The sequence below is a fragment of the Linepithema humile genome, chromosome 1 (genome assembly GCF_040581485.1).
Source record: "Linepithema humile isolate Giens D197 chromosome 1, Lhum_UNIL_v1.0, whole genome shotgun sequence".
NCBI lineage: Eukaryota > Metazoa > Arthropoda > Insecta > Hymenoptera > Formicidae > Linepithema > Linepithema humile.
Window position 1 is genome coordinate 6828985 of NC_090128.1, and position 16335 is coordinate 6845319.

The 16335-nt window shown below is 37.7% G+C and overlaps 1 long non-coding RNA gene across 1 annotated transcript in view; it reads left to right on the forward strand.

The window, feature by feature from the left end:
• The first annotated feature begins 962 nt into the window (after positions 1–962).
• LOC105679730 (uncharacterized) overlaps positions 963–16335 on the forward strand; it is an 84077-nt gene continuing 68704 nt past the window's right edge. Inside the window, exon 1 of the long non-coding RNA XR_001101888.2 lies at positions 963–2872. This is a non-coding gene — a long non-coding RNA (uncharacterized lncRNA). The remainder of the gene's footprint in view (positions 2873–16335) is intronic.

Consider the following 16335-nt stretch of genomic DNA (forward strand, 5'->3'; position numbering starts at 1 on the left):
AATCATCGATAGAAGCATCAAGAGATAGCTATAATTCATCGAGACATAATTAATATCGCTTGCTTGAGATATTTATTATATAATATCTGTAAATTAGACGCATGAACGTGACGTTATGAATTTGGTTGTCGGATGATAAATCCGCGTTGAACTCCCCTGCGCTGCGGCCGAATCACTCCGTATTCTCGTATTATTTGTATCCGTTTTAAGTGTACTTCACATATAAATGAGTTTCGCGAGTGTCGAATCTTGTGGTAAGCGATCATCTCGAGGCATTGATACGATCACGTTCTGCACGTTTCTCAGCGTTCCACGCAAATCGCAAGCCATCACTTTGCGTTCCGTGCGGGACAATATTTTCCAATTCACGTCTTTTCTACATCTTTCGCGCTATTCGACAAGCTTCACTTACCATACGCATCACGAGAGACATCAATCGGAGAATCAAGGGATTATCACGTTAAATTCATCCAGGTGGACCACATTAGAAACATTAAGATATTCCCTGCGTAATAACGTAAGACAACATCGCATGAATGCGATTTTACAAAGTATTTCGATTTCACAAAGTTGGTAACAATTAAACAGTTGGCAGACTGGTCGGTTATTTTGTGTGCTCGTTCCGATGCCGCGGTCAAATTGCTATTGTTTCGCGTCGTTTTTAATTAGTTATTCCGAATGAATTTTGTATGCGAATAATTATCGAAAGTGTTGAATTTAGCGATGTGAATGGTTGCATCGGAACATCATATGTTTTCGTCATTGTGTTTAGCGCGTTTTCCAGCGAAATCATAGCTCGTCACTTCGCGTTCCACGACATAATTTTATTTTTCAATATGAGTCTTTTGCATGTATTTTTTACAATTCACTTGTCAGACAAATGTATCACTAATATTTAAAATCAGAAACAAAAAAATATCGAGAAAACATTGAGGGATGGATTCTTCGAAACAGGTAATGCCGCTTATATGAAACTTCCAGATTTTGCCGCGTAATAGCGTGAAATGAGGCGTATGAATGCAATGTTACAAAGTTGGTAATAATTAACAATTCAACAGTTGGTAGACAGATTGGTCTTTTTGTGTTGATCGTCCCGCGGTTGAGTCGCCATTGCTTTGCGTCTTTTTTAGTTAGTTATTTCAAGTGAATTTTGTATGCGGATAATTATCGAGTGTTGAATTTAGCGATGAACGATCGCCTCGGAACATCAGTATGTTTTGTGATTGCGTTCAGCGCGTTTCTCGGCATTCGAAATCATAACTTGTCGCTTTGCATTCTGTGGCGCGATTCTATTTTTCAATACGAGTCTTTTGCACGTATTTCGTGCAGTTTAGTTTCTCGGATGAGTGTCGCGAATATTTAGTTCATCAGAAACCAAAAGATATTGATGGATTCATTGTGGGATTGCCAAAATAAATTCTTCGAAGCAGGTGACGCCACTTATTTGAGATATCGAGATATTTCCATGTGAGATTAGACATGAAAGCAAAGTTAACCGTGTTCGCAAAGTTTGTTCCCTCGGTCAGAGCAGTATTATGTATTTATTCGAAAACGTTTTTGACCGAAATAATTCCGTTTTTTTTGGTTAATTAATTATTCTATTAAAGACATTCAGCAATGAAATTTTGAAACGATTGGAATGATTTCAACATCTCGTAAATAAATGGAAAATCGATTTTAATTAAATATATAATGATATTTATATCAAAGTAGAAACTTTAAGGTTTTTTTATATTAATAATTTGTGAAAAACGACTAAAAAAAATTTTACATTATAATATTTAGACTTTAAATAAATTGTTACTATGGTAAATATCACATATTTGTTTTATTATGATGTTATCTATTGTCTTGATTTTTTTAATTGTAAATAAATTCTGATTCTATTTTGCTTTCAATATTAACAATAACTGAAAGACACGGACAGAATCGCGATTTAAAATTCAAGTTTCCGATCTGAATTGTAAAAAATTACATAATATCTGCTCAGTTCACATTGAGAGTTACCCGATAGTCGATTCGTGATTGCTTTACATTCTCGCGTGTTTTTACTCGTATCGGGTAAATTTCGCATGCGAGCGAGTGTCAGAAGTGTCAAATTGAGCAACGAACGATCACTTCGATGCATCTATTAATCCGCGCGATCACGTGTTTTTCAATATCGAAATAACATTACACTATTACGCGCCAGGATATTACATGGCAGATTTCGAAAACTTCAGATTGTACGTAAATTATTAAATTAGAGAATTGATACAATCTCAAGTTTGCGTAACGCAAGCGAATTAGTAAATTTCTATTATTATGGCATCTGGATTTCCGGGAAGCGCTCGCAGAGTCAGCTCACAGGCAGCTTACAGCGAAAAATATTTAACAGGGTGTTCGACCGCTTTATCCTTCAGTGCTTTCTTAATCGTCGTCAGTTGTACAACGTACGTCCAAGATCGAATTGTGTGCGCTCTGTGTTTCTCGCATTTTTTTTTACTTGTCGAAAGTGAATTTGATGTGCAAATATCGGGAATGTCGAATCAAATGATGCATGATCATCTCAGTTTATTAATTCGTACGATCGCAATTAACGCGTTTTCCAATATTTGTAATAATGCGTCACGATTTCGGAAATTCCAATTTTATGGAACGCGAGTGAACTGATGGATTAGTGAAACGGCAAGGTTTTACGAAAAACGAGTGAATTGACGAATTAGTGAAGTGCAGATATCATAGTGCGTGGATGCATAGTGATCAAGAGAATACCATATTCCGGACGAGGATTGCCTGGAGCGAAGGAACAACTAAGAATAAAAAGGAATGCAGTGACCCCTCCCCCCCCCCCTAAACCAGGAAAAAGTAACAAGTACGATAGCATCGATCGGTGAGTACACAAGCTCATTTATTACACATGTCTGATTGTTAATTTATTGAAACAAATAGAAATTAATTATATTGATATTTCTAATATTAATTGAAAAAAATATGTTTATTTTCCGATTAATTATTCATGGCTTAATCATACTCGATAATTATTTTTGCTTGTATTATTTCTGTCATTTGTTAATTATTCAGTAATTTTATCTGAATAATTATCAGTTGGATTACACTCTGTCCAACTATGATTATGATATGACACAATAGTAATTGCGTTAAAAATGCTACGGCATCTTAATGGAAGATATGTCTTTCATCGATCACGATCCTTCGGTTATCGATCATTCGAGTATCGAGAGATAAGAATTTAATTTGAGCTTATTACCGATAAAAGTAAACCATATCTTTTATTGATTTAAAAGTTAATCCGTATTAACAACGTATACGTATACGGTTCTATTGTAAATCATTTAGAAATAGCAGAGTGGAACAATCGGCGACGTCCAAAAATAAATGATTCTCACAAATCAATCGACTGCGTAATAGGAGGGATATCACTCTTTAAACGGTTATATTATTCATTTTAGTTCAGGTCTGTCTGTCTTCCAATTTCGACGTTTATACACAATGGGAAGAGAGAGAGAGAAAGAGTGAGAGAGGGATCGGTGAAGGCAGAGGGAAAGGGAGAAAAATAACGATTCGAATGACCTATTTAGGTGTTTATGATCGTACCTATCGCATTTCCGATCCGCCCCGGAGTAATGGCCGAAAAACCGTTCGCGTGTCCGCGTAAACTATAAATAATCGTCGACGTCGATCTCGGGCGATGATTTATGGTTAATTCGTGCTGCATTTTCCCTAGCGCGTGAATATGTGCACGCGGCGTACGCCACGCATACAAGCGCGCGATGCGTAGGCACCGCAGATCCGAGGATTTTTTTTACAGTGATTGTAACTGCCAGTCATACCTGATCGAATACATTTTGCGGAGATTTATCGCCCGCGAGTTTTCACGCTATTTTCGTGATTGTGCGCGTCTGTATCTGGTGTACAATAAAATCCTCCGAAGAACAATCGAAACGGATTCAACGTCCATCTATATTATTTATCGGAAATTTCGTTTAACTGGATTGCAAAAAGCGTCGTATTGTCCCGATAAATTTCAGATTACGTGCGAATTACAATTTACTTTTATCCGCGCGGGATATTGTTTTTCAGCGCAAGATGACACGTGAAAACAGAGAGCCACGAGCGAGAATTGAATATTAAATCACAGTAATTTCATAATCGTAATACCAATCGACTCTAATTGATATTGAATGAATATTGGTGCTCGTAAATAATCTAACAATTTTGTGGTGGTTTAAAATTAAGAGTTTAAAATTTAACGAAATAAATGTAATGAATTGCAAACTTTCGTATTTCAAAATTTACCGAATAGCATCTCATTAGTAATTAATAACATTTTGCGATTACACTTCTCCTGAAATTACTTTTGTGCTGCGTGCACCGTATTGTTGACCGGAGCTTTTTAATTAGTTTATGACAATGTACTTACGCGATAGCGACGGCAGCGGCTCGAGTTGGTGGATTTAATTAAAACGAAACACTCGCGGCGATTTCTGTAAGCGACTGTCGATTGATACGCAGTCGGACTTGCGAACGTGCCTTTCAAGAGAGGCGGAAAAAAAACGAGTTGTTCAACTGTCACCAGCAGTCTCTTTTCGTTCTCCTTTTCCTTTGATTCCCGTACCCCTCAATCTCGATTTAGACTCCTAATTACGATGAGACTTGATCAACTAATACCGCGCGATCAATGACGAATTATGATTTGTGAATTATAAAGGCATATTCGCATAAACGATCGGTAATCGGGGAGATATGACAGTCGAGAAACGCAAAGAGAGAGACTCGTTAATTTAAAACGATATTTTTTGAGAGAAACACCCGTTAACAGTTTTCACGACGGATAAAAGTAGAGAACACTTTCAAGCGTCTTCTTGCCCTTTGTGCGTTCAACTTTTCTCTATCGATTTTCGAAGAGGAAAAAGTTGGTTGTTATACCTGAATAAAAATGCAGACGTTTAAAAGCAAGTTACGGGCAAGCTTGCCTCGTAGAACAGGTTTAGCAAAAGAGAAAACGAACAGTTTGCCTTCTTGAATTTTCCTTTTCTCCTTGTATACCCTTGTGGTATCAAGAAAACTTATGCCGTTTGTATTTCAAAAACATAGGATCATTAGTATTTATTCTTGAAATTCTTTTATCATCTTTTGCATTAAAAATGTCAAAATTAAAAGAGGAGTGGCAATAAGGATGAAATTGGCATGCGAAATTATCAAAACATAAATGTATATTTATCTTAAATATTAACATTTTTATAAAGTTCCTTATTTTGTTCAATTTTATATATATATATATATAAAATAATCTTTCTATATTTTTTCAATTTATAAACAAAACAATGCACAATTTTAAAATGCACAATTTTCCCCTTTTAATAAATATTTTGTTATAATACAAATGACTAAATAGCACAAAGCTATTAACGTGTGATATTACACTCTTTATTTCAATTTTTATTAATTTTAGTTATTTTGTTGTAAAAACATTATTTTTTATAATTTTTTGATGTCGATAAAAATTAAATATTATGTATATATTATTTTGTGTTTTTGTTCCAATATTTTGCCATCACATTTATTACTGGATAACGTTACAATGGGCCTTTATCGCTTTTTTTTTTAGAATAATCTGCATCAAAATGGATGAATGTAGAACTTCGTCTATTTTAAAACGGCAAAATAAAATGAAACAGTTGTCCTAAAGTAAGGCCCGTAGTGACTAATGACCCCGTTTACCAACTGCGTTAGCGCGATTGTTTCCCGCTGTTCAATTGTTCTCGTTGTACACGCAGAAAGCCAGCGGAGCTAATTATGCGATATCGCGAGTATAATCATTTACGTCGTGCGTACCGTTCGCGTCCGCTCGTCTTTCGCCGGGTTTCACAAGTTTCCGCTGCGAGGATCCGCTTGTACGGGCGCGTATAATAACTTGTATCCTAATTTTGATTCACGAGCTGCCTGTGCTGCACTTACAAGAAACCGCCTGACGTGCAAAAATCTCAAAGGCTGCCAACTCACACTCACTTCTTAATGAGGGAAAATATCACGGGGTGTTAGTTCCGGGATGCAAAAGTGCATAATCAGAAGGAAAAATTCTATCAGAAGAGAAAACGACTGTGTTTACAGAGAACGTTTCTGTAATAATAGTTTGGCGCTAAGGCGACAGACGCAGTCTTGATCAACTTGAATTACTTATAAATAAAATTATTGAGATTGTTGTTATAAGTAAACTATAGAAGATCGTAAAAGCTTCTCGCGAATTAAGTTGTTCAAGAGGCCAGATAAATGACAAAAACTTAAATCGATTTAATGTCGGATGGACTTTTAACAGAATTTTAAGCTGCAGCTTAGTCGGCGGAGTAATGGAAGTGGGAAATTAAAAAGTTGCGAAGAAAGATAAGATAACGTTTGATGAGATTCTCGTTGAGAAACAATTTGACCGAGAAAACGCTCGCGAAATTTTCGCTCCCGCTATTTTAGGAACAGCCTGTATATGCGTAATACGAATCGATTATGCTTTCGTCTATTAACGCCGCGATTATTAATTAATGTGTCTATTAAATTTGGATAAAGCTCGTTATGTCAATTCGATCTCGTCGAACTTGGCTAGCAAAGCTGAGCAAGCGGAGCGATATACGGCGAATCGATGATAAAATAAAAAGAGAAAAAAAAAGACGTATTTGAGAGATGAAACAGATAACCGACAAGTAAGATCGCAAAAAGAAGAAAAGAGGGAGATAGACAAAGAGCGAGAACGACGAGCAGAAGTCCTTGCAACATTTATTATTCATGATCTTTCTGGCTCGTCGATCAGTGAATGTAAAAGCGAATTCCGGGAATATTATATCGGATATCGGCTGTGCACCGGATTATCGAATATTGGTAGAATGTCCTCGGTTTTCTTTCGTGTTTGCAAAGTGGACGTATAAAGCGTGTAATATATCGTCGCACAAACAAAGATTCGCCCAGTCGATTCGATGCTTTTCAATCGCGTTTCGCCGTTTATCCAAAGCGTGTAGTTGTGAGTCGCGATACGGAATTATGACATTTGCCGTGTGGAAAAACGATATTACTTATTGTGCAGCGAAAGCACGAAAGCGATGCGATCGGCATTCTGAACGGCATTCATAACGGGATCGTAAAAGAGATCGTATTATTGTTTTATTCGACAATTGACATAAACTCTGGATAAAGTATTTAAAAGAACATTTCGCGCTGTGCTATTGTAACGCAATATTTTTACGGTGGCAGAAAAATTTAAGATTCTATTGTACAGGATATTATAAAACTCCCAAGTGTTCTTTTAATAACAGATTTATTAATCAATTTGAAGTAGATAATAAAGTAGATTATAAAGTAATAAAAAGTGTCAAGAAAAGTAAGTCATTCGTTTCACAGTTATTCAATGTTCATCATGTATCTTCTCAAGTGCACTACCAAATTGAAATTTGATTAAAGTACAATTTACTTAAAAATATATTGAAAAACGTTATTTACTTTGTCATTTTAATTTGTGAAAAGTTTTTTTTTCATTTGTTTATTATCTGAAAATTGTTAATATTTATAAAACCAAATTGATACCAAATTACTCAGAGAATTTGCTACTAAAAGAATGCAACGAGTTTATGTAAGTTTTAAAACACACATTTATATTGTACCGAAATAATCACGTACTATATCTCTCGAAACTTACGTCTGACTATTACTGATTTATATTACTTTCGCCCAGCGGCTTACAAACTACTTCGTTTAATACTACAATAAAGTATATAGATAGAAGTACTTATGTGCTGCCCCCAATACAGCAATAAATTCTTAACGCTGAATCCTTGGATCTAGTGCACGATTGATGAACACAGTTGAAATGAACACGCAAGACCGACTTTCCATAATGCGCGGAGAAAGGGCGTACTGTCAAAAAGTAGAAATTACGGTCGCGGGAACAACGTGAGTGAAGATCACGAATTCTCATATTTTACGCGCATTATCCGCACTGCGTCGGGAGTCAGATTAGCTGACGACCTCTCTGTATTATAACTGTGGAAGGGTCGAACTTATATTAACGTTATTTCAACGCCTTATCAAACGCCGTTATCCAAGCGTAATGCAGCCGTCTGAATCTGCTAGCTGCGTCACCCAGCTCTCTGATCCCGTCTAACTTTCTGTATTTCCCTTCCATTCTCTCTCATCCAGCTCTGGATACCTACTGACACATACATACGCACGCGCGCGCGCACGCTTTCCAGCCGGCTTTCCAGCTCGCTCGCTCGCGTCGGCCGTCGGTTTTGGCAATCGTCCAGGAAGTCATCGTTTGAGTCGCCATCGCGCGCGCGGCAGTGATTTACCACTCGCCCTTCATCATACCGCGGGTGCATCTTGCCCTTTACCCTCGTCTGTCGATTCATCACTTTAACGATCCTTATGCCCGCGTTTGCGTCACCGCGAATTGTCGCTAATGCATTGCTACGTCGCTCGTGCGTAACGTGGCCACGTTAGATTTTCGCGCTTTGCAATATCAAGTCGTGACGAGATTCAATATGCGCATGTTAAATGCGAATAACACATGCGATATTGTATAATATCCTTTTCGAAATGTAAAATTTAATCCACAGGTTTTACGTAAAATGACAGTTAAAATTTTGTACGATATTATATAAATTTACGAAGCTGCAATATTTATGGCATTAATAAACACGGTACATTTTTAATGACTTTTAATTGAAATGACAATGTAACGATAACACACTGATTTTAGCGAACTGTGATAACACGCGTATGCGGAAAAATCACAAAATTTTTGTTCTACAAAAAAAGAGATTTTGACAAAAAAAAAAAAAAAAAAAAAAAAGATTTGGAATGAAAAATCGAAATCCGTAAAAGCAACGAAACCCACATGAGTTAGTCAGCCATATTGACGTGTCAGAATAGACAGCCCGACTGTGAAACTTTTTTCGGTGGATTAATTTTTTCCATTCTGGAATGGTGAACAACAAATAAAGATGCCAGGGGGATATCTCCGGATTTCAACTTTATTTCCAAATTTTTTTTTATTCTTGTCATCGTCATAGATTTTCTCGTAAGCTCGTACTTTGTCGAGACGACATTTCTTGGTTCCGTTTGTGACGATTCACGATCGCGCACTATTATCGACGCAAATCACATACGTGTCGTACTATAGGAAATAGGAACGCATCGTATCCCGTAGCAGTAGGAGGACACGATTAAGGGCTTCGGCAGAAATTGATGTGCTCGCTGTGTGCTCGGCACGGTGGATTTCCACCCTTCGGTGGCCGGAAGCCAGACTTGCACTTCTGGTGATTCGTTATGGGCGAACTTGGAGTTTTGCGGCGGCCGTGGCGACGGCGGATGGTCAGTAATGTCGGTCAGGCGTAGAACTCTTTCGCTCCGCTTCCTTCGCGCGTTAAATTACTGGCTGAGACATTTGATAAAAATATTTTACGGCTTGGACAACGGCGAACTGACTTTTCCTTCGGTGTTCAACTTTTCAAACTCTCCCTTCGCGGTTTGCGGTGGTTTAATTCTTATATTTTTTATTTGAAGAGAAATTGTGGCAGACAAAAATTCGAGATATAAAGGTACGATTTTAGTTTCTTTTTGTTATAAAAGAAATGTAAAAATTAGAATGTCTATGTAATTCCCACATATACTACTGAAATGTATATGAAATCTTGTTTAAATTATTATAGCATTTCTCCCATTTAAAATTATAATGGATATTCCATATGCGCAATTTTTTGTTGCTGTAATTTATGCATTACATTTTTTGTACTTTTAATTGCTTTTAATTGAAAAAAATTTTTTTTTAATTTCTGAAAAGACCCGCTACATATATAGTTTCCGGATATATTCGGTCATTGACCCTTCTGGTCAATCCGATATTGCATTTGCCTATTGTTTCTCGTTCGATTATATTACAAGCTACTTCATAGCTTATAGGGAAGTGAACACCGCTCTGCTTGCTCGTTGCTCGATAAACGTGCTTACGCGTCAAAACTTTCAAGATAGATAGCCGAGTTGCGGATTCATATTTAATATGACCTGGCTCATGCACCTATGTCGGAAACAGTTCCATCACAAACCGTGATTTTCCAAAATGCACGAGGAATATTATAGTTTTTTCTCGGGAGAGTTTTTTCTTCCCTTTTACACAATCTGCTCTACGTGAGAAGTGCATTTCTCAAGTATGCATGGGGACCGAACAAAGTAATCGGGCGAAGTGACTGTACTCGAGTAAAAATACAACAAGTCGTATAAAATGAAGAGTTATAAAATAACAACTACGTATAAAAATATGGACTTATTAATAAACGATTGGAACTATTTTATTTGAAGTATCAGTTACATCTCGCCTGATTTGGTCTGCTTATATTTAATTTGACAGTAAAAATCTAGAACAAAATCGAACGTGATGGAAAAATTGTGACTTCTGTCTCGCAAAAACGATGACATCTCCTTAGTAGCTCTTAGTATTCAACCACACAGTCGTAGATACGTTCCACGAAACATAACGAGCAAAACAATTGTTAGATATTACGACAAACTTTTCAATGATTTTGAAAACATATATTTCAAAAATGTATATTTCGAAAACATATCACATTCCTGCTGTAGTAATTTTTTTATACGAACATTTTTTTTTAGTCGTACATTCTTCCTTCCGCTGTTCTCTTTATCTATCCATCGCGCACAGCTCGGGATATCGCTGACTGGTTAATGAGACTTTTGTGTAATTAACGAGAATGAACAACGAGGGGGATGGAGAGGAGAAATTATGGAAAAAATACATCGGAATTACGTACTGTTAATAAAGTGGATAATATATAGAAAATACGCGCGGCACTCTTTGTCTATCTAGAAAAGGGCTTGGAACGAAATCAAGATTTTCCAGCGAAATCTCGAGAGATGACGTGAATTCGCGAAGAAGAGCCGCATTTGCGAGGTTCGTTTGAAAACGAAAAGTTTATCCAACAGCGAGCGATGGAAATGACAATTTCCCGTCGCGCGATTTAATATATGTAGCATTTGTAGCGGCGGTGTAGGCCGAAACGCGGGATACGGCGATTATTGCATGCAAATCTAATTAAGGTACAACATTAATTCGGCACCTAATGGCAGTAATGAGATTTCATGCACAAAGCGCATGGAACTAATTAAAATGGAATATTGGCTGAACGCGACCGAACCGAGCGGCAATGAAACGCTCGTACTACTGCTGCGCGCCGTGACAATTTCAACGCGCCACTGTTTCTCTTAAAACATTCGTAAGAGACGAGAACGGTACAAATCGGCCGACTCGCTCGGTTCGTGCTCGTATGTGTCCGTTTGAGCCACTAGGTATATACGACGGGACGTGACTGGACGGAGAACGCGAAGGTTAGATCTTCTCTGGTGCTGTTCCTGCTCGACCACTGTTTGGACTGACAGTGAAGCGAGCGCGAAATATGTCAGACGTTCTGATGCGGGACGTGAGAAACCGAAAGGTTGCCGGATTCGCATTCTGAAGTAAAGCCCGGTGTGTGAAACAGCTTTCTCTTCTTTTCTTGCGGAATTCTCGGTTAGAGTCAGCGATATCCGAGCCGCTCCGTTGTTTATTTCAGGGCAACGAAGAGGAAGCCGCGAATAAAAATGTTACGTATTATAGATCCCTAAAATAATTCATCACGTGGAGATTGTATCCGTCGCTCGCGCGGATGGCTGTGCGCGAATAGATTCTACGCGATATTGCATGTTAGGGTCTTGCTACACGCACATTGTGGAATGGCCGGCAAATCCGCTAAATGACCGTTATAATTGATATGAGTATGTAATAATTACCATCTGACAGTGCTCTATTCTCATTTTTGAGAAAGTAAAATTGGATTACTGTAAGAATAATAATATTACATCGCGGTAATATCTATTATTGCATTATATTATAAGAGACAATTATGAATGTGTCCTAATTTTCTGTGAAATGTAATTATAACGATTTAAATAGTTACAGAAATAAGCGCAAATTTAGCTGTGATTGTGTGTTTGCGACCTAAATAGGTGAAAAAAGCCACAAACCCCGGGCGCAAGTTCGGTTATAATTACTGAATTATCAATAGACAATGGAACATTCGCATTCTCCTTTATTCCTATTCGCATGAACATATCTGCAGCTCAATTACGTATGTGTTTTTTTTACCAATTTCAATCGTATTGTTGTTTGCGCAGCAACGTAAATACGGTATCGTTACAGTTTGAATGTAAAATTTGATCTAACATTTCTAGAATCTCTTCTCGTTTATTCCAGATTTTCTTGCTTAAAATTTCGTTAATTATCAAATTTATTTTTATTAATATAAGTAAATCGATACGTAATACATTAGTATAATAGCACATAAATTTTGCAAATTTTTCAACCTTTATTAGTTTTTTAATAAGAATCCGTGAATATTTGTAATTAATTTTTATTATATTTAGAATTTTTATATTAAAATATATCTCTTCTTTATTTTTTATTCATAAATAATGCAATGTGTTATATTTATATCATACAGAGGATATATAGGAGGAAATTTAAGGTAGTTTTAGCCACTATATTTCTGCGAAATTATGCGACAATAACGTGATACGAGAATTATCATATTATCGGTTTGGCAAGTCATAAAAGATCGCATGAATCGCATCGTTCGCCTATGATCTCAACGAGATCGATTGAAACAGCGCAAGATAGGCATGCATATACAAGCACTTTTATCGTCCTATATGAAATCCCTTGTCTATCCCCAGCTGTTGCCGCTTTGTCGGCCTTTATATTCTTCATGATGCTTTTATGGGTTACGAATTCAATATCCAGAGAAGCGATTCTTCGACATACGTTTCCTTCATTTTATCTGTTTACATTTATTGACGCGCGTGTAAGCGTACAATTTACATAAGTAATATTACATTACCGAGATAAGATAGTGTTGTAATTACGTCGCATGTAACTGCTGGTTTACCCTTTAAGTCTTGGATTTAGATTACATTGTGAAAAAGGATACATTATTATTATGCTCCTATGAAGAGACAACCGTAAGATTTAATTTCATTTAAAGTATGTGTATCATACGTGACATATCAGGATTCAAAGAGTTAATATAAAACAATTTTTTATCATAAAAAATTTTTTTATCATAAGCATTGCAAATAATTTTTGTAAAAGTGATGTCATCCTTAATCAAATAATTCTCTGATGAAAGTAATAACAATTTTTCTTTCCTTTTTTGTGGACGGTGTGCATTAATCAAAGTTAGCAAATGTAATTGTATAATAAAATTTGCATTTTGTTAAACTGTTAATTTTCACAAAATTTATCCGATGCAATATTCTGATTATTTCACATCTGTGTTGTATGCTCCATTACTACTTTCCGTGGAAATATACATTTCGCAATAACGAGAGGAAAGAGAGCAAAGGAGGCGGACAGAGGGAAAAGAGAGGGAGGGATACTAACGAGTACACGTAGAACGTACGTTTAGTATGTCGACAGCATCTGCCGGCGTAGTAAGGTTTTCTAAGGTTGGCAGCAACAAGCCTGCAGTGGATAAACAAGTGGTAACAAGCTACGTGCTCGGCCTCGCGCCCCCGACCCTCTCGCATTACCTGTGACAAATCCACCCTCTGGCAAAAGGGAACCTTCGGCAAATGGTATCTGCTGCCTCTCGTGCAGGATTTAACCGCGATTTGTCATTTCTTCCTTCAACTCGGAAAAACGGTTAAACGCTACGTGTCCGCGAAAATAGTTTACGTAAGACGCATGCATAGCGATGCCGTTATCCGATATCGTGGAGTATCACTGAAATTGCAGATTCTGCAAGTGGAGTAGAAGATCCTAGAAGTAAATAATCTCACAACATAGTATAAAGTATCGCGGAGAATTACGTTCTAAGCTCTAACAAGAAATTCTCTAAACATTTTCTATAATCGTTCCATTGTATCGCGTTCATTTTTCCATTTTTTATAGAAATGCGGGAGAAATGTCTCCTTTAGATTCAAGGTACTCATTTTTATCACTCGTATTACACAGTATGAGAATTTTAGAAAGATGAAGTAGAAAAATGTGATTGATTATCCAAACGATTTTTTTTTTTTTTTTCTGCTGAAATCCGTTGAGATGATAATAATTATCTAGTGAATCCTTAAGTCGGAATTTTTAATTATTTCCGTCAGCCCTAAGCACGCAAAGATCCCTCCGCTTCGATTAATAAATGCTAATTGAAAAAATTACCGGCTTTCTCCTTCTCGCGGCATGCTGGCGGCGAGCTGGCGGCGAGCTAACGGGTGGTGCGCGCTAAGAGATAGATCATCGTTAAGCACGCTCGAGTGGTTCCGCCGCGCAGCGCGTAGGTGGCCTTCCCTCTATATATTTTAAGGTGCCTGCAACGTGGAACGCCTCAAGTTGCTTAGCGACTGCCGGCTAGAGTAGGTGCAGCACTTTATAAATACCAATTACGAGCTTTAGCGGGCCGGGCAATTTAACGCGGATAATTTATATCGCTTAGTTTAAAAAAAAAGTCGCGGTGCACACGTCGTAGTTGCACACGTCGTAGTTGCACACGTTTGTGTTTTTCACGTGTACTATATATGACGGTTTCACATTAAAAGATTAAACTGTCTCAATATCCTTCTTCAGTAGAAAGAAGAAAAAAAAATTAAGAAAACCTTGTATACGTAAATTATCGCGTTAGTTGGTTGAAAATTTGGACCGACTTATCGTGAAAAATCGCCATGTCCGGGCAATTAACTCACGTACGGAGATATTAAAGATACAGGAAATACTGATAAAAAAGAAACTGTTTAAAGATAGATCATTGAGATATACATTGCGTAAAAATAAATCGCGTTTGAAAATAAAGCTCGTCAAAATAAATTGTTTTAAAATAGAGTTTTAAAATAGCGTGTAAAAATAAAAATATTTTTAATGAAAACTATGGCGAAATATATAAATGGAGATTTTTTTGAAAATTGTGCAATACGATACAAGAACGGATAATTGATTGAATGTATAAAGTCGGTGGAAGAACAAGAAGAAAAAACAGAGTTTGAAGCGAGAGAGAACAGGCGGACTCCTAATTCCAACCTCGCTGCCATTCGACCGTTCTTGAAGTACCTACTGTTCCATTCGCGGAAACTTTCGCGCAGCTATTTTTCTTTAACGAAGCGCGCCGCGAAACTTAAACTTTATAAGTACGCATTGCTAAAATGTTTGCCTTCCATTTCTCCGTCTATCTCGATCTCTCTTACTTATCATTCGTCCAGTCCCTTTTCCGCGATCGCAGTATCGAGTATAAAAATATATCCCGCGAAAAAAATCCACTATTTCACCGCGGCGTCTCGTCGATGAGAGATATAATTGGAATGACCAATATAATTACGATAATACGGTTGCGCATTCGTTTCGAAACGCCGTTGAGAGAGAGAGGCGCAAATAATATGCCCTTTGTAATACCCTTTATTATTAATTAACGCAATGATCGATCGTACGCGATACAATGGCGCTATTGGAGGGTGCATGGGTCGAAGCTCTCTTTCTCTTTTTCTCTCCCCCCCCCTCTCTCTCTCCCCACAAATATGTAATCACTTGCACTCGATTCGTGCCTTTTTAAGCGGTAAGATTGGTTAATCCGTAACGTCCGCAAAGTACTACTCGGCGCCGCCGCGCAGCAGCCGCTACGAAATTGTGTTACTTATTCATGCTTATCCGGGGGCCTTTCTGTGCTGAGTTTACCCCGACAAGTGGAAGTAAGAGCTTTTCGAAAAGAACAGTGGAAGGATGGAATCGTGAATAATCCACAGCGAGGAGCTCCTAAGATGCTTAAGGTCGCGGAATCGGTCTACCCCCCTTTTGGTGGCCAAAGAATGGCGTAGAGCAACGGTTTACATCGGGTATCTGGAAACAGCGTTGCGCTCAAACAACGTGTGAGATGTATCGGCTAATATAAAAACCGATTGATCTTTCGCGCGCGAAGGAATCTCTCGCGGTGCATTTATAATTATTAATGTGATTATAATGCGCACGATCGCGGCGATTGACTTAAAATAAGTAACGTTAAAATTTCTAACGTGCTAAAGCACACTTGATAAATCATGCACTTTGTCCACCGTTCTGAGCTTTTTATTTAACGAAGCACGTCGTCGATCAGTGACAGAATGCATACAACTTGGCGCGTATATTGCCCGTAAATAATGCGATAACTGCAAGCAGGAAGAAATTGCATCGCGCGCGCACCAGCAGCTCGAAGGGCACGATCCGGCGCTGTTGCTGCTGCTACTTTGCACACGATGTGTAACGTGCAGCAGCCAGCGGCGGCGGCGGCG